This window comes from Sander lucioperca, chromosome 24 (assembly GCF_008315115.2).
Source record: "Sander lucioperca isolate FBNREF2018 chromosome 24, SLUC_FBN_1.2, whole genome shotgun sequence".
Taxonomy (NCBI): domain Eukaryota; kingdom Metazoa; phylum Chordata; class Actinopteri; order Perciformes; family Percidae; genus Sander; species Sander lucioperca.
In genome coordinates, this window is record NC_050196.1 from 8,827,556 (window position 1) to 8,852,999 (window position 25,444).

Below are 25,444 nucleotides of genomic sequence, written 5' to 3' on the forward strand. Positions count from 1 at the left end.
TCTGTGCTGTTTTCGGCCCATCTGTACGATTTCCTGATATTAAACAGCCTACTGAGCTGTGGTGTTGTCAGTAATTTGGCTGTGGTCAGACAGAGGGGTCAATGGTTTAACCGCGAACGCACAGAGAGAGAAAGGATCTACATCTGTTACCGTGTAATCAACGGTGCTGTTGCCAAGAGGTGAGCAAAAAGTATTTGTACCTAAAGAGTCTCCTCGTAACCTGCCGTCGACGACGTACAGACCCGGGCTTCGCCAGAGCCGCAGTAACTCTCTGCCGTCGTCATCGATCCGGACGTCAGAGTCGGAACGAGGAAGGTTAGTTCCGTTTTGGAGATAATTGCGTCCGAATATACGAACGTTACCTAGCTCTGCGTCGTAGTCAGGGAGAGAGCCGGTACGTGCGTTCGGGTCCCCACAGATGAGCACGCTTCCCTGGGCCTGGAAGCTGCAGATCTGCTCACGGGGGAAGATGTCTTCGTCGCAGTACGGTGAGTCGCTAGGGGTTCACGTACACGGCGCACGGGAATACGTCCGTCGGCGGGTTAGCGACGTCTCGTTTCATTTTAAGTCAAATGTGCGAGCGTTCATATTTTATAGGGGCGATGCACTTTGATATTTCTTCTTTGTACCAGATAGTAATCACTCCCGAGTCCCTCCCTCTTTTAATGATTTCTCTGTAGTTTGAGGGACAGCGAGCGACGGAGCCGGATCTACACCAGGTCTCTCGGAGGACGAGTTTCACTTTTACATCCAAACAATGAAGAGTTAAGGCCCTGAATATTCCACACGGAGACAGTAAATGGCTTCATTGTTGGCAAATCCAAATATTTCAAAAGAGATAAACCTACAGTAGTAAGTAAGAAATGAGAGGTAGGGCTGTCCTTGACTAAAGCAGTAATAGTAGTAACTTCATTTAAGGGTTACGGTAGGCGAGAGACGGAAACAAATTACGAGTTATTGTGATGCCAGAGACGTACTCTTCATTTTTAAGTAAGGACCAATAAGAAAAAGGCTAACTGATTCTGCACTGGAAGGTAAAAAGTAAATGGAAATAAATTTGTTTTTTTTAGTAAGTCATTACTAGGGCTACAATTTGGTTTTGATGAATTGTACAAACAGCAATACCACAGGTCAAGTAATCGACCGTTCCAAACGGGCACATTTTCAAAGGGCACCGCACTAGAGATGTAGATGTGGGAGTCGAGACCTATTAAGCAGAGGTTTTATCGTGTTCGTCCAGAGAGTTTCCCGGGGTTGTATTCGTACGACCGTCTTTAAAATATTTGTTATTTATTTTTGTTATTTCCCCTTGCTCCTGCGGTCTCCTCCTCCTGAATTAGCTCCTAGGACTCGGTTACGGAGGGCGGGGCATCGGGTGTTACGTTGGAGCATATGCGGTGAGGTGGTGAAATTGGATAGCGGTTGCGCTTAGTTGTTTTGACTAAGTGTATATGGCTTGTATTTTAAGTGGTAGGCTACACACACACTATTATAAGATGGCCGAGGTGGCGTTGGTGCGAGCACTCGCTTAAGACTCAGTCTGCATCATAAATTAGTAATTCTTGGCCTTCAAGACCCAATTGTCTGTTTTTGGATCCTATTCATTTCATACTGTTATTTTTTATATGTTATATCAAAGTCTCGTTTTTTTCAAATTTTTCTTTTGTTTGGCGCCCTGATTCCTTTGGCCCTTGCCATGGACAAACCACCTGTCTCCAACAACAGTATCTGGGACGCAATACAACAACTGAAGTCGGATACGGTGCTACATTTCGACTCAAGATTCAAACGAGCTTAAATGCAATACATTGTTCTCTTTCAACACTTGGAGCGCAAGTTTCGGAGCTTGAACACAGAGTCGGCTCAAACGAGGATAATATATCAGATCTGGGAAATCGCATAAAGCCTACCTGAAACACAAAGTGGAGGAAGCAGAGAACCGAAGTCGGGCCTCTAACCTAAGGCCATGACACGGTGGGCTGCTTCTTGGGAAAGAAAAGTTTCCAACTCCGCTAATCATTGAACGGGCACACCGTTCTCCCACTGTGCGCCGACCGGAGTCGAGAGCTTCTCCAAGGCCAATTCTGGTCAAATTTTCAGGATAAACTGAAGATCCCTCGACTCGCACGGGAGAAAAAAGAAGCTCGTGTTCAAGGGTGATCGAGTCCATATGTACCCGGATTTCAGTGCCGGGCTACTCCAGAAACGCCGGCCGTTTGATCCAATTAAAAAAAAGTTCCGAGATACGGATACGAAATATTCCTCGTTATATCCCGCTACGCTAAGAGTGACTACTGACGGCAAACCAGCACTGTTTCGCTGCCCCGATGAGGCGGAGGAATTCCTCCGGAATATGAAGTCTCCATAACTTCTTGGGTGATATATTGTCTCTTATTCTTCTCCGAAGATCTTTTTCATTTGTTTTGTCACAGACTATTATGACGGCACGGCACGCGTTTCAATTACCGGGACTTGTAAATGATTTCTTAAAAGAATATACGGCTTGTTGTTGACTTCAGCTCACGCTGTGTGCATTTTTGTTTGCCGTAAATTAAATTGTGAGGTAAAACGTCAGGACGTACGCTGTGAATTTCGCGACAGTTGATAATTTCAAATGGTTAATTCTGTAGTATAATAGATAACTTAATGAGAAGGGAATGACTCTATAAATTGTTTTATAAGTGATATATGCACAATTATAGTTTGATATTACATTTACATTACCCCTTCTAAAATTGCAGACTGAGCGTTTTTGCTTTGTTTAGCTAGCTTGTATAATGTTTTTTGCTTGTTTTTTTGCGTGTGTGTCTGGCTCCCTTGCAGACTGGTCCTTGCCCTCTGCCTCTCTCTTTTCTGTATACTTGTGACACGTCCTAACGATGCATTCTACCGTTTTATTGCCATGTTTGGGCAATGAGTATTGAATATTAAGATTGATCTTTTAAGAGCTTGGCTTGTTTATAACAAACCTAGTGTGATTACAATTTCAGAGACGTGGTTGAATAGCAATATTTCAGATAATGAGATGAAACTTGATAATTATGTCTTGTACAGAGCTGATAGAGGCTCCAGAGGAGGAGGAGGAGGGGCTACACGTTTCTTCAAATTTGACCTCTGAGCTCGTTATCCCTAACGACAACCCAAAGTATTTCGAATGTCTCTTTATTAAAATAATTTTTCATGAAAACAAAGATTTGACTATAGGTAATATTTATACACCTCCATATGTTTCTTCAGAATCTACAAAATGTATTCTGTCTACCATTAACTCTTTAGGTCGCCAGAATGAGCTTTTAATACTAGGCGACTTTAATAGTAATTGGCTAGATCGTTTTTCCCTTAATGACAGGAACCTAGTTGGTAGTATTAATTTGACTCAACTTATAAACGAGCCTACTAGAGTTGATCGCAAGTCCAAGTCTTTGCTAGACTGGATTCTTGGTGTTACCAGATTGTCTCGGTGACCACTCTATTATTTTGTGTGTTTGGAAAATGAAGGTACCTCGTTTTCCACCAAGATGCATTACAGTAAGACAATTTAGAAATTTGAATAGTGAGCGTTTTATTCTCTATAAAATGGGACAGGTTTCAGTTAATACCCACTGTTGAAGATGCTTGGAACTTTTTTTTATACTGAGCTAAATGATCAATTAAGGTAAAGGGTAGACACTTACCATGGATTAATGGTGATCTTATTAGTCTTTTTAGACAGACAGAGAGACAAGGCCTGGGAAATATTATCGCTCATCAAAGGACTCTGACGACTTGATTTCATATAAACTCTTACGGAATACACGTACAAGTAAAACTAGAATTGCTAAATCCAAGTACTATAAAGACGATTTTAATAACCCCAAACAGTTTTGAAAATTAAGTCTAACTAATAAACCCAGTAAAAACTAATTTTCTCATATTAGACTCAATAATGAAAATCTCACTGATTATTCTACAATTGCCAATGCTTTTAGGCCAAAAGATTAATTGCATTAACATGGAGAAGCAGCGGGAGACCAAGTACCAGACAGTGGTTAAAGGAAATGTCTTCCCCTGGAAAAGATCCCCTTTACACTTAAGGACAAACAAGACGAGTTTCAACAGATATGGGGCCCCTTTATAGACTAGATTAGGGGCAAAAATCTATCTCTTATGCTCGGTGAACTGGGGGAGGGATAATGATAACCTCTGCAGTACAGGACATTCAGTACACCTGCTTAGATTGAAATTTAGATAAGGCACTACAGTGTACCCACATTCCCTTTTTTTTTTTTTTAAACTTACTTACTCTAGTGTTATCCTTTTTTTACACAGGCTTCTTTGTGTGTGTGTATATGGGTCAAAGACAAATAAGGATTTAAAATTAGAAAATAAATGAAAGTGTCAAAAATGCCAACTCAAGCACTTTCTATTTTTATTAGTGTTCTATATGCATCTCAACAACAGGAATTTAATTTAGAAATGCAATTTAATTTTTTTTTATCAATCACGTGATTTATTCCATGAAAAATATCCTTCCTGGGTAATGGGAATGGACATATAAATGTTTAGGCATATCTATAGTTACAGCTAACCAAACACGCACTGTTCAAAAAAACTGAATTTTTAACACAATTAATATGATATATTTGGGTATTTACAATTAAATGGGCTCATCGTTTGATTTTGGTCACGCAATATTCCATGCCAAAAACAGAAAAATTATGAAAGATGTCTTAAAATGCTTTACAGTAAAGGTTATCAGGTTTTTATTGTATACTCAACTGAGGAAAACATGATTGTGTAATATACCATGAAAATCTGAGTTAACTGACTTGACTGTGTCATTGTTACTCGGAATGACAATGCAAAAATGTCATAAAAGAAATAAATATTATTTTATTAATATAATCCAACATTATCAACACAATGCTTGAAAAGTGATAAATACTAATAAAAAAACTATTTTCATTAACATGTCCAATCTGGATAACAGAGGACATGTCCTGGGTAACAGAAGATCTTCGTTATCCAGGAAGGACAAAAACATGATTTTCCCACCAAAACTCTGTCAAACATTGCATACTCAGCTAAAATATATCTTAGCCTTTAAAACATTAATGCCAGATTTCACATGAAATAGGCATTTTTTAAATATCAAAACATCAAATATGTTTTATTAGCGTTATCCAGAAAGACGCATGATTTTTGGACAATAGTGCACCAGTGACCGAAAAAATAAAAACTTTTTGAATAGAGAATTACTAAACTCTCCAGATGTTTTGGGGTCCTCCAAAATCTTCTATGATTGTTGTAATATCATATTTTACGGGTAATGTATGGAGTTTAAGGTCTGTTACCCAGGAAGGACATTAGGGAAATCCAAAAGTATTTCTTGAGTAACATTTTAAAAGGGTAGGATTGTTACTATATTTGTAGGTATCACTGCAAACATCGACACAATTATGCCAAAGTAGATAATTAATGCTCTTATTATTATTTTTTACATTTTTGTCACATTTTTATACTTAGATTTTGACCCACATATGTGCATAAATACTGTTATTTAATTTGATTTTCTCTTCTTCGCAAATGTCATCATTTTATGAATGGAAATGGGTGCTTGCTGCAGAAATATATGGATGAGTGCGTATGTAAGGGTACGTACATAGGTATATAGATATTACAGTTCATATATTCTTCAATGTAGATGGTTAAAAGACTACATCTATGTGTGTACATGTATACCTCACTCTTACTGGGATGTTGTAAAAAAACGTAAGGGTCTTTTCTTTTATTTATGTATGACTGTGTATGTTTTTTTTTATTATTATTTAGTTCTTTGTTTAAAATGAAAACTCAATAAAGACATTGTTAAAAAAAAAAGAAAATGTGTACAAGAAAAATTTCACAATTTAAAACGTTGTGAAAAAAAAGGCATCGAAAAAAAGTGCTTTTTTTCAAGGTTGACGGGAAGACAACACAAAGCACCCAGAGAGTCGTTAGGACAAAATGTTTCCTTTGGACGGCCGGCGTTGGTTGCTTTTACCACCGACCGCGCGGGCAATTAGAAATAGAAATAAAGTTGTTTCGTTCAGAGGCCCTGTTCTAAAAGACGAGTTGATTCTTTTTCTCGTGGACTTTGATGACACTGCGTCCTGTTTCTCTGCGAGTCGCCAATCCTCTGCCATTAATTGAGGAATCCGTAAACAAAAACCAATTCTGTGAAAAATGGAAAAATCTTCAAAAATCCAAACCTGTGAAATGCGATACGGAACGGAGACATACGGGTTGGCCATTTTAAAACGCTCCATGAGCTATTACCAAGGAACCCAGAACCAAACGATAACAAAACTGAATGAACTACAACCGGAATCCGATACGATCGCAAACTAAACGGGTACGAGAGAAAAACACCACTTTCTCTACTTTACCAACTCTGTACGGTTTAAAAATATAAACGCCGGAGGTTTTTTTTCGAGCAGTCCCCTGAGAACAAAACTTGAACTGAGCTGGGAGGGGGGGTGTCTCGTTTTGAAAATGTGCGTACGCCACTTCCCACGCAAAGGTTGTGATTTAGAAAAACTTGTCGGGAGAATGTGCGGTCCTTAGGCCTGTCACGATAACAAATTTGGCTCGACGATAAATTGTCCGGGAAATTATTGCGATAAACGATAATATTGTTGTCGAGAGACCATTTTCATCTAATGTAATGCGAGTAAACCTTTTCAAAGATCAATAAACTTTTATTTCTAAAGAATATTTAACACTGGAACTGGAAGACATTTTAGATATCCACAATAAATGAACAAAACAACCAAAAACAATGGACTCCCAGCCTCTCACGCACCGGAATAAAAACCAAACGCGTTACCTGAAAACAGCGTGTTTCTTTTTAGCATCTCACATCGCACTTTCAGTCACTATGACCGCTACTACAGTCAGAAAAATTGTGCCAAAATACGAACAATAACGTCGGACCGTTAGCTCGAAACCGTCCAGCAAATAGACGGTACCGTACGGTGCCGTTACCTGAAAGCGGCGATTTAACGTCACCGCTCATTTTACGCACAGTTTAACAACGAAACAAAACGCAGAGTGAACATTACTACGTTTTTCGTGCTGGTTTTGAGCGGTATGCAACCCCACTAACCTGTTATTACAGCGCGTCGGAGGAATACGGCATCTCCCGCAACGGGAGTCGGAGGGACCGTCGCCGCGGCGTTCACCAACGTTAGCTTCTTGTCTCATCTGGGGTCCGATAAACAGTAAATTCATCAACTTCCGTGTCCGCAATGCTATTTTCCAATAAACTGTAGCTGTCGTATTTCGCGGGATCCGAATGAGTGCGGATTTCGTGTCGCGGCTTTCGTCGCCGTTTGTCACTTTGCTTAAGAATGAGTGACGAGTGCACTCCGTTCTCTTAATACATCCACGGTGTACTCGCCCCGCTGTTTATTTGGTTGCCGTGACTTCGCGAGTAATGACCTCCTGTCACTGTTCCAGTTGCTCACCCTAGGGGAGAGAGAGAGCAGATGACAGTTCGCTTGAGTTCAGTACAGCGGACGGCTCTGCAGAGTCGTGCAATTACGACTTTGTGACTTTTCAAAAACGAGCGGCGGTGCACAAAGCTGAAACCCTGTTGTGCGTCTGCCCTATTTCTGATACCGTGGCGGCAGAGGAAAACAATCAAGCGTGCAAATGGAAATTATCGCGGCCGGAAAAATGATCGAGCTCATTTTTATTTATCGTGCGATTTATTGACTATCGCGATAGGCCTGGCGGTCCTCCACGCAAACTCTGACCCGTGCGTATGCGCATTTTGGAGACAAAATAGGAATTGGCGACGCAGACTGCAGAAAGTAAATGGGAATAACGATTACTCTTAATATTTTTTCACTCCGTATCATCCGTGAAGATTAAATCCAATCCTAATCGCCGGTGTCTCGGCGAAAATGCAATCGTTACCCTCAATGTCCTCGTTCGGTCCAAACTTACCAGTTGACGTTGTGTTGGCAAGGTGTTAACAATCGCAATGTGTTGTAAACGTATAAATACTGCACAAGTGAACCCGTGCGTAATGCTGCACGATGGCACTGCCGGCCCTGCGGGAGGACTATGCGCTAATGGAAGAAACGGGAGAGGAAATAGACTTCGGGGACCGTGACGATGACTGAATACGACGAATCGGATCCAGTAGAGAGGGCGACGCGCAGGAACCGTGCCGTCCCGGTCCAAATACAGGTGCTCGCCGCTCTGGGGGAAACCGGCTGTTTCCAAAGGGAAATGTCAAACGGCCGAGTGGTTATTTTTTTATTAATAAATATTATATATAATCTTCAACCTTAGCGCTGAGGCCTGTTTGGATATAACATATAGTTCCGTTAAATCTTATCATGTGCGTCCGGTACGTCGAAGCTGTCCCCGAGTGCCGTAACGCCTGCCGTTTTGGACGTATTGTGAATACGCGTAGTTATAGATCGGGGGCCTGTCGCGCAAAACCAGGATAAGGGATTAAGCCGGGATATTCGAGTTATCCTGGATAAATTTAGCTTTGATTTGGTTGCACAAAAGCAGGTTGAATTAAACCCGGCCGAGCGGGGACGTCGTTAGGCCTATTTTAGGGGGGCTGAAGCTACCCCAAAATGTTCCTAAGCCCCCCCCCAAATAATAATTACATTTTTTTTTTTTTTTACAGTGCACTCTGTATCGCTCGCTACGTGGAATCAATCTTCCTTCACCGTTCATCCGTCAGTGTCGTCGCGCACTGCGGTCCGTTTTATTTTTATTTCACAAACTGTCAACTGGTCAAAATGGCAGCGTTTTAGAGAGAGAGGCTCACGAGCGGCAGCTTGCGCGTTAACGGTATGTGGACGAGCGAGGTGGAGAGTTACTGAAGAGAGAGCGCCAGGCAGCGTTAAAACAAAGCAGTAAATCGGAGAAATAAAATGTCGTTTCGCCGATTTATCGCTCAAAATGCAACCGTAGCAAGTATCTCGCTATCATAAACGTTATCCAAATTCTATATTAGAAACAACAAATAATATATCCGGCTACAAAAAAGCCGGAGAGTCGAAAGTTAGACAGAAGTACAAAGAGTCAATGGCTGTGAAGACGATACACCGTCTTGTCTCTTCTCATTGGTTTAAACTGGCAGCTTTCAGAATGCCGCCGACCGGTGCGTCGCAAGTAGCCGCGGGATTTATCTCGTCTCGTCGCAAATCTTTGGTCTGGACTTGCTACCGCACGCGCAGTGAGTGATACCGAGTGAAATTGTAAGTTGTCATCAATGACTTTTACTTGCTTAGTAAAGATAAAAGGAATATTTTAGTTGACTATAGAAAACAATAGTCTAGCTAGTGTAAACGAGTGAAATACAAGAAATAACTCGCCTAGTAAGGTATCCGAAGCTCTCTATTCTTTACCGTTGATATAGTCTGCTTTCTCTATAGTATTAAAAACAATATCAGTCCCTAAATATCACAGTGTCGCTGTTAATGCTATTGTACCAATGTATCCTTCAATTAATTGAACAAATGGATACTGGAAGATATTTTAGGAGAGAGAGGCACCAAGGCATAGCCCAAACTAAATTATTTCATGATATTTATTATACACGCTTGATTCTGCCCAACTTAAATTAAACAAGTATGTAGATGTTGCCTAAATGTAGACTAGGCTATACATACATACATACATTCAGACATACTTTAAATCCTTGTCGACCATATTGCGACGAGCTAGTTCGTCGTATCGCGCCTGACTGGAGTAGTGTGTTTTTCTTTAGGAGTGGGAAGGGCAGACAGCGTGTTGCCCGTTTCGTCATTTGCAACGTGGACAGGCGGATCCTCCCACGCCGTGCGGCGGACTCTAAAGGAGACTTTTAGTGTCGATAACGACGACAGCGGCACCTGACCAAAGGTCCGTATTTTACGAGACGGGAGCGAGAATGTGTTGAAATGCCACGAGTTTCTTAATCTTTTTATTTTGGTGCCGTCGCGCATCTTGGAGCTCGGGAGTGAGAAAAAAACATGAATAATAATAGGCTGTATTGTTTTACAGATGTGCTTACGGTGTGTATTGAAGTCACTTACTTCTTTTTCTACTTTATATCCAGTCGTTCTGTTCTGTATGAACATTAATTGTACAAAGATATTTAGAATTAGACATAGCTTATAGAGATTTGTGCATATGGTTGTAAAACATATCTCGCATTAAGGGTTTGAAGTTAAGCCTAGTCCTTAGGGTAAATTGCCCGAGGAACATGAATTCCCTCTGCTCGCTTTTAAGGCAAAGTAGGCTAAATAATAAAACATTTTATTTATATAGTGCTTTACAGGCTACTCAAAGACACTTTACAGTAAAACCAGCACATTTAGCACATAAAAACAGATACGGCAATAAAACCGACACGTAAAACAAGCATACTAAAAGCAATTAAAACAGTGTGTACAACTTTGTAAAAATGTCGAGTGACTAGTAGGCCCTAAGTAGATCTTTTGAAATCCTTACACATTCAGTCGGTCCGCTGTTGTCTGTTGTGCTTTTTCTCTCTGTGTGATAAAAACAGCCGTATTTCCCTTTTTGCATATTGTATGCTTCGCTTCCTCGTGACTTTCCGTTAGAAGCCGCTGCTCGACGGGTAAATGTATGCCGCAAGTGTAAGCGCGTCTTCTCCATTTCTGCGTCGGTAAATCTGCGATCGATACCGTGGTCTATTTAAAGCAGCCATATTATGCTCATTTTCAGGTTCATAATTGTATTTTAAGGTTGTTCCAGAATAGGTTTACATGGTTTAATTTTCAAAAAACACCATATTTTGTTGTACTGCACCGCTCTCTCTCACTGCTGCAGATCCTCTTTTCAGCTGGTCTCTGTTTAAGCTACAGAGTGAGACCTATTTTCTTCTTCTTCTTCTGTACTATCTTTGATTGCACCCGCACATGCCCAGTAGCTCAGATGTAGATCATGTCAGCTAGCTAGCTCCATAGACAGTAAAAGAAAGGCTGTTTCTACAACTTCGGTCAGTTACAAGGCAGGATTAGCTGGGAGACTTCTAAATGAGGGCGCACATGTAAGTAGTTCTTTTGTAGATTATGGTGAACTTGTGTGTGCTGTAGCAGTGCTTTGCTATTGAGAACGAGGTAGCATGCTAGCGTTAGCATGCTAACGCTACGAGCTAATGGTTGCAAGCCGTGCCGATTTTGAACAGCTCACCCAGAGACTGAAGGCAGGACACATTCAGAAACCGTATTTCACTCTAAACAGCATGGATGGATTTTTTTCAAAGTTTGTATGTGTGTGGAAGCACCAGAGACACAACATAACACCCCAAATCCCAGAAAAAGTGATTTTTTCATAATATGGGCACTTTAAGAAAGCCGCGAATGTGCGCTTATCCCAGCTATCTACACCTGGCTCGGCAAACGTGCAACCGATTAAGCCGCGATGAGCTTTTTCAGTTATCCTGGATTTCTTCATTCTACTTTTGTGCAACAGGCCCCGGGTTTCCCTACACTGTGCGAGAACAGGCTGAAATTCTAATTCGCTTTTTCTCCGCCGCTCGTCGCAACGACTGCCGGTGTCATTCGTATACCGATCGGCATTCGCGAGGTGCTTTGCGTTGACTATTTATGGATAAAAATGGGCGCGCGCGGGATAAGAGGCCGGTGCACGTACACACAGTTGTAGGTAATCTCTGATTTATAAAGGGAACGTTGCTTACGGGTGTGCGTACACACGGTTTTATAAATCAGACTTTTTTTTTGGCGTACGTACACTTGTAGTAAGGATCCTACGAGCAGTTTTATAAATGAGACCCCAGATGATTTTCATGTCATCGTCTACTGTATAGCTGCTGTTGGACTCTTGGAAGAAATGTGTACTGTGCCGCTGGAGTTCATCTACTTGTCACGCGTTTGCATTAGCCAGACGGGTCGGGCCGATGCTATTGGCTGGGACCGACTCTGCCGCTCGGAGGGACTGTCGTCGCCAATCCTCTTCGCCGTCGACTCTCCCCGCCTCGTCCTTTCCCTTCTTCTAACCGCGTTTCCCCTCCTCCCTTTAATACCGCTAATCCTATTACGCAGAGAATCAAAGCTTTCGTGTTTACCTCCCATCCGTCTGAAAATCAAACTAACAATGAGACATCGGGGATCTTCTGCATTCCGTTTTCCTCAACGTCTCCGTGTCGCCTCCGATAATTTGACAATTTGCTTTCTTTCGGAGAGCGAGATGACAAGAGATTAACTGCGTGTCTGCCGGAGTCGGACATATCTATCTGTCGAGTATTTTCTCGTAGCGTCTACTGCACTGGGAAATCATTTCCTATATTTAATTACCTATTTGAGTGTGAAATGTATGCGCTATTTGGCACCCTCAAACATTCCTAAAATGGAAAGTACTTTCTGGTAACGATCCCACAATGCCAAAGGTACAGTAGTCAAATGCTTGTTCAAAAGTGTCTTGGACAGAGCCGGCCAGGCTAATGCTTAAGCTAGGTTAACCGTGTCCAGACTACAGCTGTATACTTAACGCACAAATATAAGACTAATAAAAGTGACTTCCCCAATATGTTTAAGCTATATTTTAAAAGTGACCATTCTTATGGCATAATTGACACTATCTATCAGCTCGCTCCTCCTTCTTCCATATTTTCCTCTCCGCTTGTATCCTTACATCCAATCATCTCCTTGTCCTTTTCAACCCTTCAGCTTAACAAAAACCACAATCGCATTTCTACACACACACGTGGTCTAATCGTATTTCTTCCTATCTAGAAGCAATCAGTGATAGTGCTGGCTGCTTGTGCCGTCTTGACAATACTGGCAGAGTGGGAGGCTGCACATGCTCTAATTAAATTAAATGTGTGTGTGTGTGTATACGCTACTGGGTCAAATAGTTTCCGAATGGCAACTAGTGGCACCAGAATTTATTACGTGTATGCCAGTGCTGTTAGCGATTTCAATGGACAACTCTGCAGTTTAATGTGAAAACATTTTAACTTTTAAATAACGTACTGTACCGTGACGACATACTGTACTATGACATTTACAAAAAGTACCTCTGTTTTGTCATTGTTTAGCTTTAAAAATTTGTTGGTCGTCCAATTAATGAAATTATAGTGTCTCGAGATAACTCTTGTTATGATTTGATACTATAAATAAAATTGAATTGAAAATATATAATTGGGTATCATCTGCGTAGCTGCGGAAGTTTACATTATGCTGCCTTATGATGTTTCCTAACGGAAGCACGTATAGGGAAAAGAGCAGAGGACCGAGACGGCTCCCCTGGGCCGCACCGAAAGGCAAGTCGTGTTTTACAGACGCGCGTAAAAATCTCCACCGGTAACGTTCTAATCTTAGTGCAGCATTTGACACGGTCGACTGAAAAACTGGGTTGGCCTTTCTGGATCAGTCCTAAACTGGTTTGAATCCTATTTAAAAAATAGAGACTACTTTGTGTCTATAAGCGATTATGTATCTGAGCGTAATATTATGGCGTGTGGAGTTCCCCAAGGCTCAATTCTGGGACCTCTGCTATTCAACATTTACATGCTTCCATTGGCTCAGATTATGGAAAACAAGATAAATCACCATAGCTATGCGGACGACACACAACTTTATATAACTATATCGCCAGGAGACTATAATCCTATTCAAAAACTGATAAATTGCATTGAAAAAATCAACGACTGGATGTGTCAAAATTTTCTTAAGTTAAACGAAGACAAAACTGAGGTAGTTCTTTTTGGAACAAAAGAAGAGCAGTTCAAAGTCAACGCTCATCTTCAAACGGCACTGTTAAAAACAACAGACAAAGCAAGAAATCTTGGTGTAGTGATGGACTCAGAACTGAATTTCAACAGCCACATTAAGACAATAACAAAGTCAGCCTATTACCATTTTAAGAATATATCAAGGATTAGAGGACTTATGTCCCAGCAGGATTTGGAAAAACTTGTCAATGCTTTTATTTTTAGTAGACTTGACTATTGCAATGGCGTCCTTACAGGTCTCCCTAAAAAATCAATTAGACAGCTGCAGCTGATTCAGAACGCTGCAGCCAGAGTTCTCACTAGGACCAAAAAAGTGGATCACATCACCCCAGTTTTAAAGTCTTTACATTGGCTTCCTGTGCCTCAAAGAGTTAATTTCAAAATTCTTATGCTGGTTTATAAATCCCTAAATGGCTTAGGACCGAACTACATTTCAGTGCATTATGAACCACCCAGACCTCTCAGGTCGTCTGGGTCAGGTCTGCTCGTGGTCCCCAGAGTCAGAACCAAACATGGGGAAGCAGCATTCAGTTATTATACTCCACATATCTGGAACAAACTACCTGAAAACTGCAGGTCCGCCTCAACTCTTTTAAATCAAGGCTGAAGACTTTTCTTTTTGATGTTGCTTTTCCTCTATAAGTTTTATGAACAGTGCATTTTATTATTGTATTTTATTTTTTATAAAATTTTAATATGGAACTGTAAATTTTAACATTTTTAAATTTCTTTTTTTTTTTTTTACTCACATTTGTAATTACAAATCACTATTTTGCTCTTTGCTTTTCAATGTTTAATGTTTTGTGTAAAGCACTTCGAGTTGCCTTGTGCTGAAATGTGCTATATAAATAAAATTGCCTTGCCTTGCCTAAAGCGGTTTCAAACCTACGTTACCGGCAGAGATTTTTAGGAGGTCTAGGAGGTCTCGTGAGACGGTGAATTAGAACGTTACGATCGATGGTGTCGAATGCCGCGCTCGAATCTAGAACAATAAGGATTGAGACTTTGTTTGAGTCGGTAGCGAGTCTGAGATCGTTGACTATTTTTACTAGGGTCGTTTCTGGGCTGCGATTTGACCTAAAACCCGATTGGAATTTTTCAAAAATATTGTTTTCGTTGAGGAAGTTATTTAGCTGATTACAAACAACTTTTTCAAGTACTTTGCTCAGGAAAGGTAGGTTTGATATAGGCCTGTAGTTACTCAGGATAGTATGGTCAAGATTTGACTTTTTAAGTAAAGGTTTCGCGACGGCGGTTTTAAAAGCAGTCGGAAACATACCCGTTTCTAATGAGGTGTTTATTATCTTAAGAATAAAGGGAGCCGAGCTGTCGTATAGGTTTTTGAGGAATCTAGTAGGGACTGGATCCAATGATGAGATTTGTATTTGTTTATTATTTATTTACTGTAAACAAAAGAAAAATGTGTGAATCTGTCATTATTGCACAATTCCTCCAAGTACCTAACTAAAAATCCCTATCCTTACCAGAGTGAACATAGTGTGCAGTAACTTCTAAATAATTTTGATTACTCACCGACGTCCAGTGATCACCGCTTAATGAGACAGCGTTTGCACTTTGCAGCAGTTCCAGTTGGGCTGCTTTCTCCGTGTCTTACGGACTGCGTGTACGTGAAACTACTGTCCCCCTCGACGGCAATGTATAAGACGGGTCAGAACGTGCCAACCGTAGTACATCTTTAAGACCCGAGTCTTACACGATGCTGACAGGTCCGCGGTTAGTTGCCACCCGTTTCGCAAGAGCTGTAGTAATTTTTTTGGATTCAGTTTCATCAACGGGTCGGCGAATAGCACTCTCCAAAATAGTGCTTTGCCTGAGCCCGCTAGCATCGACCTGAGTGACGTTAACTGTACTATGCTTAGCTCGTAGGCGGTAGCTCAAGCTCGACGCGCTTCGGTGATATTTTAATTCGGCCTTACGCAATGTGCGTGTGGCTTTCCACTTGTCCGTTGAGCTGTGTTGTGTTGCTGCTGTCTTTCTCCATCGTGCCTGCAGCCTGCAGCAGCAGGATGTGTTACGAGGAAGTGTGGCAGCTCGATGATAAGTAAAGGTGCGGCAGAGGGTCAAAATAGTAGCCCGTTAGGCACGACGCAAAGCCGAGTAAAGTGTAAAATAAATTAATAAATGGCGCATCACGATTAACGCGCTAATGCTGACAGCCCTAGTAATGGTACTAAAAAATCTTAATTTTGGGGGAATGTTTTTGGGTGTACTATCAAACTTATTACCTATGTTACCAATAATAAAAAGAAGTCTGCGAATTCTTCGCATCTTAAAGAAGATGCCTGACTTGAGTGTGTGTCGAATGGTGTTTGATGTAGTAGCCTGTCAATGGTGGAGAACAACATCCTGGAGTTTCCACTATTTTCAGCAATTACCTTAGAGAAGTGGATCCTTCTCTCACTCCGAACAGCTCTATTATAATTTGCTATTTATTTATTTTTTTAAGAATGGCACGGTGCACATTGTATGATATACTATGACTTTTTTTTGGACTAATTTTATAAAATATGACCTTTTTTAATAACATGACAACCTTTTTATCACACACTATGACATTTTTTAGAACGTACTATACCGTGCCGGTTATATTAAACAAACGTGATTGAATCTATACAGTACTTTTATGACTTCTACAGTACAACTACTACAAGTTGATTATGTCTCCTGCAGGCCCTTCAAGTCCCTTTGTTCATTTAGCAGTCAGGACAGAAAACATTTACAAAATGTAAATAAAGTCTCTCCTGCTCCAATACCTGGTTCACCATTTTAAAAACAGACTTTATGCTTCAGTTTTTCATGCGAGAGAAACCTCGTACAACCACAGACAATAAGTTAATGTTTAACTTTTGTTAGCGTGTTATATAAATGAAGCTGCCTTGCCTATGACATACCGTTATGACATTTTCTATGACAATTTTACCGTTTGGCATATTGTGAGATTTTTTGTAAAATACTACACTATTTTTAAGACATTTTTATGGCATACTACACTTTGACTTCTGCAGTACGCCGACTACTACTTCAAGTTGATTTGATAATTACCAAATATTTGTTCCATACGCTCCACTTCTCATCTTCTCCGAGCCCTGGACGGAAAACGTATACAAAACATATAAGTCTCTCCTGCTCCAATAACAGACGTTACGCATCAGTTTTTCACGCGAGAGAAACCTCGTACGACCGTAGACCATATAAAAGTCGACGTAGCCAACGTGACATCATTTTTTGTTTTTGATTTGTGGGCTGTCGCCATATCTGTGGCCATTCGGACGAAAGGGTGGAGCTGACTGAGAACCCGAGGGCACAGCCGTGGTAGCCCTAAAGCATACCCTGCTGCGTTGTCTATTTTACTCTAAATGGGACCGTGATTTACAAAATGAACATCACGCTATATTGAAGAAGACTTGAAACTAGCAGTTGAGGCCATAAACTCATTGGGAAAATGTTTACCGAGGGATAAGTAGGGTCATTTTCTCATTAGTCTCGCTTCGCCACACCGTCTGCACAGCGTTCCGGCACGGGAGAAAAACGTGCTCGGGTTTATAGACCTTTTTCACGGCAGACACGTTGACATGTCACAGTAGGAAAAGCACAGGTGTATTCAAAACCATTAATGATGGCTGCATTCCACTTAGGAGAGGCCCTGGTATTGTGCATGCTGACTCCGAAATAGCTTTACTGGGACACTTGATGGAATTGAGCCATCGTTAAGGTTATCAATTTCAGCTGTGCTTTTCCTACTACGACAAGTCAAAATGTCTGCTGTGAAAAAGGTCCATTGGCATTTCTTTAAACCAATCGCAATCGTCACGGGCGGCGCCGCGAAGTAGTCGTGCGAGAGAAAACTCAGATTGGACAGATAGTCTAGCTAGCTGTCTCGATTTACCATGCACAGATCTGAGGAGCAGTTAACCATAGTCCTCGTAAAGCCACCAGAGTTTAAAATTCCAACACAAAGAAAGCGACGTGCGTCCGGCGCGATCCCGGAAGCGGAACGTCAAGGATGTAGACTATTTTCTCGTAGACTCTGTGCAATCGGACTTCTTTTTAGGTTTACTTTTTAGGCCCAGAGGGTGCTGCTTGTGTACGACACAAAACAGAGTTAGGTATATTGGGTCGTACGTGATCATGTAATCACAATGGCCCTCATTCATGAAACGTGCGTACGATCTAAAACACACGCGCGGGACGGGCGTACGCCGATTCCTACGCAAAGCGAGGCATTTATCAATTTGAGCGTAGGCTGCGATAAAATCTCACATCTGGTCTCAGCGGGTCTTTCAGAAGACCTTTATGCGCCGGTACAACAGCGCACGGGCCACGTTGGAGCGCTCCATCGGAATGATTAATGCTCCGCCTCTGATCAGCGCGGTGGACCCTACGCGAAAGAAAAAGTCTGCAAGGGTTGTTTTAGCCTGTGGGGTTCTGCACAACATCGCGCAGGAAAACAGGGTGCCATAAATATAGCGATGGAGCCAGATGACCCGATGCCCAGAGAGCAGTGTCCAGCACAGCCCTGACTGGGGGCTGTACGAATGAGACGGGATGTTATTCCTCGCTTTTAAAAGGTATAGCGTTGTGTTTGGCAACGATACTCGATACGGTAAACGTGACGATGCACAACATTTTTATTTATTCTTCAGGTTTTCGTTTCTCTTTTAAAGTGTCGTTAATGGCCACAAGTGAACGATGAAAAAACACGAGTAAAATAAAAGACGCTGCGTAAAATCCGCTACTGTGTGTTTATTTAAATATAGGTACACCGTGTAGGCCTAAGATATTGCAATATAAGCCTGCATATTAAATAATCTTCAGCTGGAGTCCGATTTACCACGGCAACACCGTTGACCGCATCAGTGATCTCTTTCCTCTTTTCCTTCGTTTCTACGTTAGGTTGATAAATGAGGGCCAATGTGCCTGGTGTGATGATGACAAGGAGTCATACGTTTAAGGCCTTTCAAGTCACAAAATGACTCACAATGATTAAATGGAGACCTTCACTGTATTTTAATGTATTATTGATTACCTTTGAAAGGTAACAAATAATTAAATAAAAACATGCATGTCACAAGACATACCGTGTAATTCCCTCGGTTCCATCTGCTCTCGTTAAAAAGGCTAAAATGCCGGATCTTTAAAAACAAATCGGTATCGAGAGAATATTTTGCTTACTCTGTGAGTTCGTCCTGCATCCGCTGCTCGTCTGGGATGAGCCTCCCTGTGGTTCTCCAGCTGCTCCTCCAGCATTTTCTGGAGGACGGAGATGCAAAAAAACACATTACAGACATACAATCGTTGAAATATATAGTTTGTGTCATAGTCTGCCATAAAAAGTCATAGTATAGTATGTATATATGTTTACATTTAATGCACTACTCAGCTACTGCGTCAAACTGCACCCCCCTTAACGCCAATTTATGCTCCTGCGTTAAATGGGCGCCGTGGGTACGTACGTAGGTACGTGGAGAGCCGTACGTATGCACACGTGCCGGCCCTGCTGTTCTCTTAAAGAGATGCGCTAGAACGACGCAGACGCCGGCGCGCAAGTAAATATATTGCGTAGAGCCCCCATCGGAAGCATAAACCCCGCTTGACGCACGTCTGTCAGTTTAGGAATGACAACTTGTAGAAAGCTACTGGATGCGTGGGAACTAGTGGCACCTTGCAAATATTGGGAATTACGTTCTTTCATCAATGCCAGTGCTGTAAGCTACAGTTTTTAGCAATTTTGATGGACAACTCTGCAGTTTAACGTGGAAGTGAGATGGAAGATATTTTGTTTTATCTGCGCACTTTCCCAGTGCGGCCCACAATCGCACGCCGGCTAAATTGGTACTCGGTCATCAAAACTTTAAGAACCCCTGCCGTAGAGAATTGAGCGTATGAAAAATTAAGAAAGTGTCATATGTAACACTCGGGTTTGGTACATCTTCGCACAGACATTAAACCTATCCGTCGCCCTTAGTTTCAGACCTTTATTGCCAGGGCCTATTAGCGATCGGCGATATGGCCGCTAATCGTGAAAGTACTCAGAGACGGATGCTGTTGAAAATGACCGGAGGCCTCGTTTACGTTATGAACTTAATGCTAAACTTTCCATTTTTGACGTGAACGTTCCGTCCGTAACGGCAAAGCAGCTCAGAATATGTATTGTTGGGTTAGTTTTGTCTGTTAAGTTAATTATGTTATATATGTAAGAGAAATTATAGAATAAATGTTCTTGAAGCTCTGGTGTGAAGCCTGAAGCCTGGGCTGTCTGGCAGACAGGCAAAACCCATTAGCAAAGCTCTGTTAGAGATCGTCTTGTAAACTGAGACCCCGAGCATTCATTAGGCGTCAATCAAAGGACGAGGTGCGATGATTAAATGATGAGTGCAAATGCTTAACGGTGTTCGGTACACCAGGCCACTTTACTCTGACACTTGAAAGTGGGGTAAAATGGATGGAAGAAAGATGGCTAGAACTAGTTAATTTATTCATGGAAGTTATTAAAAAAAAGTGAATTTCAAAGCTTGATGTTTCCTACAAATGCTGCTGGAGCAAAGGGAATTCATTCGCATTGGCTCCCAGTAATCATTTTTTTTAGGATTTAGGAATTCACAAACTTTGTTCCTATTTTAAAGCACATAAGAGTATCAGTAAACACCAGGACCAAGTTTGGGATCTGCGATGCAATCAAAACTTTAACCACGCTTAAGCGTCTATCCATTTTCCAAGCCGCTCGTACAGTATGGTTTAGGGCCGGAAGGACGAAGTGGCGACGGACTTTAAACATTAACTGGATTTTACTCTGATAAGGCTAAAGCGCATTAGAAAACTGAAATGATAATAGCCTGAGGCCCCTTCTAGTTAAATTTAGTTTTAAGGCCTTTATTATTTTAGTGCACATTGAGCCTACGTGGTGCATTTTAAATGTATGCTTAAAGTTTAACGGCAAAAACGTATGAGGCTACAGGAAAATAGAGACAACTGACAATTGCTAGACCCCCTATGAGACGAGCACAGCACTGAGTGTGCAGAAGTTTGACAATGGCACTTATCGGGTTAGCAAACTCGCTTAACTTTCCCTCTGAGAGTGGATTTTAAACTATGGCTTTATCTCAAGATAGAGAGTTTATGTCATAGCATAGTGCCGTATGTCATTAAAAAAAAAAAAAGTCAGCCTGTCAGGTGTTTTCCGTGAGAGCGTACCTTTCCGGTTCTCCTCTGCGTTCTGCTTGCCGGTGCTTTCCCGAGGGCTGTACTGGGTGTGGTCGTCGCAGAGGAAGTGGAGCGCTTCATCCATCAATGTTTTTCCCCCACCTGCAGAAAACACAGGGGTGGATGAGAGCTGTTTTAGAGTTCTGCTACAACATTAAACTGTTCATATAAACGAGTGACTGGGTTCAACTAATGGTAGCGTAATCAGAAAAACTCCACTGAATAATTTTATATTTGATTTCATTCCTTTATAAATGGAGAGAATTTGAGGCTTTCAGAAAATTGCCATTTCCCAATAGATTACTGAGCTTATTCTATATAAAAAGTGATCACAACTACAAAGTTGGTCTTTAATAAAAGTTGTACTTTCAATTTAAAGAAAGTACTGTTGATAACTATTTTCATCATCAACTATGTTAGTGCTGCAATCGTATCCAGAGTCAAGAAGGCTGAATTGTTTTGTCTGAGCGCTCAACGTGACATATGTCGTAGCTTGCTGTTGTAAATGTGTACTGTATCCATGCACGTCTGCGTGTCAGTGTACTCCCTGCCCTGTCTGTAAGGCTGAGCTCCAGTAGAGCTGACAGCTTGCTGTGACAGAGAGCCTTAAACAAACCCACCGGGTCGGCTGCTGCACAGGAGAAATGCCTTTGATTCTGTGTGTGCGTGTGTGGCCTGTTGGCTTAGAGATTCAGGCCTAATAGCAGCGTGAAGATGTGAAGAAAATCCTTACTGCTGCGTTTTATCTCCGAGCGCTCTTTGATCCTCTGCTCTGTCCAGGAGTGCGTGTTGAGAAAAAAAAAGTGGTGACATTTTATGCATAATTATATGTAATGTGCGTCAACATGGTCTGTTAAATTCCGGTATCTCTGACTTTTTGTGTCAGTTTGGTTCCACTGATGTGGTTTTTTGGAGAGAACGGCTTCTCATTCAATTTGTCCTTCATTTTTTGTTAATATAATGGGGGGGGGGGTATGGGCGGGACTTTGATACCACAGCCGATTACTACTGCGCGGACTCTGGCTCCAAAATTACAAGATAGCGGCGCTCTGTTTGTATGGCTTCGCTTTTGTTCGGTGGGAGGAAGCGGTGATGCGTCGTCATTCTTTATATACAGTCTATGTACGAGATTAGAAAAACTACTCAAAGAGCATTTAGTTACAGCTGGGCCATATAAACAGTATTTAAGTGCTAGTTAAGAGATGAAAACCTGATAGAAAGTACCACAAACTAAGAGTATCGCAGTCTCAAACGCCAGCAATTAGACCAGTTCGCTGAAGTGGCGAGGCAGAAAAACACCCTCGCGACAAACTGTTACATTACATGTGATTTGCACCCAGTGGGTAGACACGTCACACATGCTGTTGCTTTTTTAATGGCAAAGACTTTGTCCTGTCAAACATTTTAACTGATGAGTGTAACTGACCAGAGATATAAGCTTCCTCGATGTAAACATTTCACAATGCCCGATTCTGAAGAATTTAAATTGACAACAATAACTATTTGTATAGCCTATATTGTATGTCTGTTATAAGCAGAAAAAGCCAAATAACCCCTTAAAACCAAGTGTAAACCAAACTAACCCAGGCCAGCAGAAGTGCAGGCAGTGTTTCCAGCATTGTCCCATTGGCTGTCCTGCTCCAAACAATACCTGTCGCAGTACTCTCTGGGTATTTCCAGTTAGGCCACGCTGGCTCAACACTGCTGTCTGGTAAATATATACAAAATGTGGGTTGCACAGGACATAGAAGTAGATGTCATCTTATTTTAACCACTGCCTGGGTTGGGCTTTAACTCATAGAGTTAAAAGGTGAAAGTATCTCATATTTCACTTATTTTAAGGGTTTTAGAGGTTTGGAGAGGTGAAAGTATCTGCTGATATTTAACATTTTTTTCTCTTTAAAAGCAAAAAAAAAAACTAGCAACGCATAAACCTAATCACAGCATTCAACTGTTTTTAATTGTCATGAAATGCAATGATGGTCTGATGAATTGGGATAAATTGTGTAAATGAAATTATTGTTACCGTTTGTTTTTTTGATTGTTTTCTATCCCTGTTGCTATCAATTTTTGTAATCTGCTTTATCAAAAATATTGTTTGTTGCAGATACGGACATTTCTTCACTTTGGGAAACTATGGCAAGAAGAAATCAGCCCCAGCAGCACAGCGTTTTGGGGAATAGTTGGGAACGATCGGTCATCGATCTGGAGCTGAAACAGAAAATCAAGTGGAGCTTATCTGATGTGTCACCGTCCATCTACAGAGACACTGAATGGACTAACTCAGAAACTGTGCATACGAATACTTTCGTAACTTTTGCCTGCTACAGGAAATATATCTTCTCTTTAAATCACACGTCCTGTGTTTTCTTTTGACAGTCGACCAAATTGCTACATTTTATATTTGGTTAAAGCAACGAGTAAGCAGTTCTACCGGTGACGCACAGCTGCCGGCTACACGACGCAAGAGCCGCAGACTGTGAACAACAGCCCACGTTAGCTTTGCTGCTTAAGCCTCCTCCTCCTTATCCAACTTCCAAACATGAACACACATCTTGTCCTGTACAAACTGACTAGGGCTTCAGCTAACGATTATTGTCATTGTCGATTAATCGATTAGTTGTTTGGTCAATAAAATGTCAGAAAATTGTATTTAAAAAAAAAAAAGGCAGTGTTTCCCAAAGCCCAAGATGACGTCCTTAAATGTCTTGTTTTGTCCACATTTCAAAGAAATTCTGTTTACTGTCACAGAGGAGTGAATAAACTAGAAAATATTCACATTTAAGAAGCTGGAATCAGAGAATTTGACTCAAACCGATTATGAAAATAGTTGCCAACTAATCGATTAATCTTAGCAGTTCTTAAACAAACGCTAAATAGCCAATTAGCTGCAGCCCATTAAAAACCATCTAAACATGCCTACCCTTATTTCAATACCACTGCTAACAACACACTGACTGCCCATGTTTATTTACTTTAACATTTTTATTGACTGCAAAAAGGATGACTAAATTTGATTTCCGTTGGACTTTGATTCAACAGAGTACAGAGGGCAGTTCCTTTTATCTCCACAACATAGAAAAAGCTAAATGCGACCAACTTTTTTTTTTTTTTTTAAATGTGTCACTCAATTGATGCTATTGAAATCAGAGTACTTCTCATGTGTTACTGTTTGTTATTTGTCTGCGTTATTGCCTTGATCATTTTGTAATTGCACTTTTGATATGCAAGTAGGGATGTTAATGATTAACCGTTACCGACAATGAGATTTTTGACCGATTAATAAACAGTTTAAAACAATAGAATAAAAACAAAAAAGTTATTAAAAACCTTTTTTTTGCATTGTAAAAGAAAAATAGGCTATACAATATATTTTATTATATATGGCTGTCTGCTGGATGCCAGGTAGACACTAGGGGTGTAAATCACAGGTTTTATCACAATATGATATTTGCTGATATAACAAAGTCTGCCATTATACAATTTCAATTTGATTCAATTCAGTTCATTTAACACTGTCAGTTACATTTATATCAACACGCAAAAAGCAAATAAATTATGATTTTACATTTTTTAATACTGAGCTCCACCAGACATTTCAATGAAAACCAAACTATTCTTTTTAATAAAGAGAATAAATATAAAGGGAAATAAAGTAGATGATGACGTGTATCAATATTTTAAAACCGCAACTACAAAGCTTTGTATGATTATGTTTCGAGTAAACCGCCTGGTGGTCAAAATTCACAAATAGGTACACTAGATTCAGCTTATTTGGAGCCATTTGTGACTTCACCTGCAGTAAGTCTGTATGGCATTACACTAACACCAAGAAACAAAATACAAAAAGCTATGATCTGACAGAGCTGACAATGGTGATGTCCCTCTTTCTATTCACTCATCAAACAAAGCCAGGACACAGGCATCGACTCTCAAAGGTCAACACGTCACAGACGCCATTGTAAATAAAACCATCCGAATGTCCCTGAAAAACTTGATTCTCCTCATTAGCTGTCCATTCAGTAATCTGTAAAATACCTCAAGACTGAGAGTTCATTTAATCTTTAAGTCTTCCAATCTGACAAAGTCCCTGCACGTGAAGTCAATAGATGAATAGACACTTCATGAGAAAATGAAACAGCGTGGTCACTGACAAGATATTACTTCTGTATTTGGTCAATGTGAAATATTTCTATCAATTAGCCGATTTCATTTCCACCTCGAGGACTGACTTCAGGATTTTCGTGATGCTGCTTATTCTGTGTTTTAAAGATACAATGTGTGTCCGTGTGTTTCTGTGCTGGATGCAAAAAGGCAGAAAGAGAGGAGATCGTCACAATGTGCATAAAAACAGATCATACAAGCCACTTAACAGCACTACAGTCAACTGGTACAAGGGAACGAGAGAAAAATCCAGCCATGCCAGCGTGCCAATATAGTTTACCAGCTCGCCGAGAGGCGGGCAGCACC

At 40.9% G+C, this 25,444-nt stretch overlaps 2 long non-coding RNA genes across 2 annotated transcripts in view; one reads left to right on the top strand and one right to left on the bottom strand.

Moving 5' to 3' along the window:
* The window catches only part of LOC116044734, a 129,540-nt gene extending 106,005 nt beyond the window's left edge, over positions 1–23,535 (top strand). The window contains exon 3 of the long non-coding RNA XR_004103738.2: positions 23,082–23,535. This is a non-coding gene — a long non-coding RNA (uncharacterized LOC116044734). The remainder of the gene's footprint in view (positions 1–23,081) is intronic.
* Positions 1,076–17,537, bottom strand: LOC118494441. Its single transcript, XR_004896572.1, has 3 exons — positions 17,522–17,537; positions 12,724–12,728; positions 1,076–1,179 (listed from the first exon to the last, which is right to left on the bottom strand). It is a non-coding gene; the product is annotated as an uncharacterized LOC118494441 (long non-coding RNA).
* Positions 23,536–25,444: the final 1,909 nt, after the last annotated feature.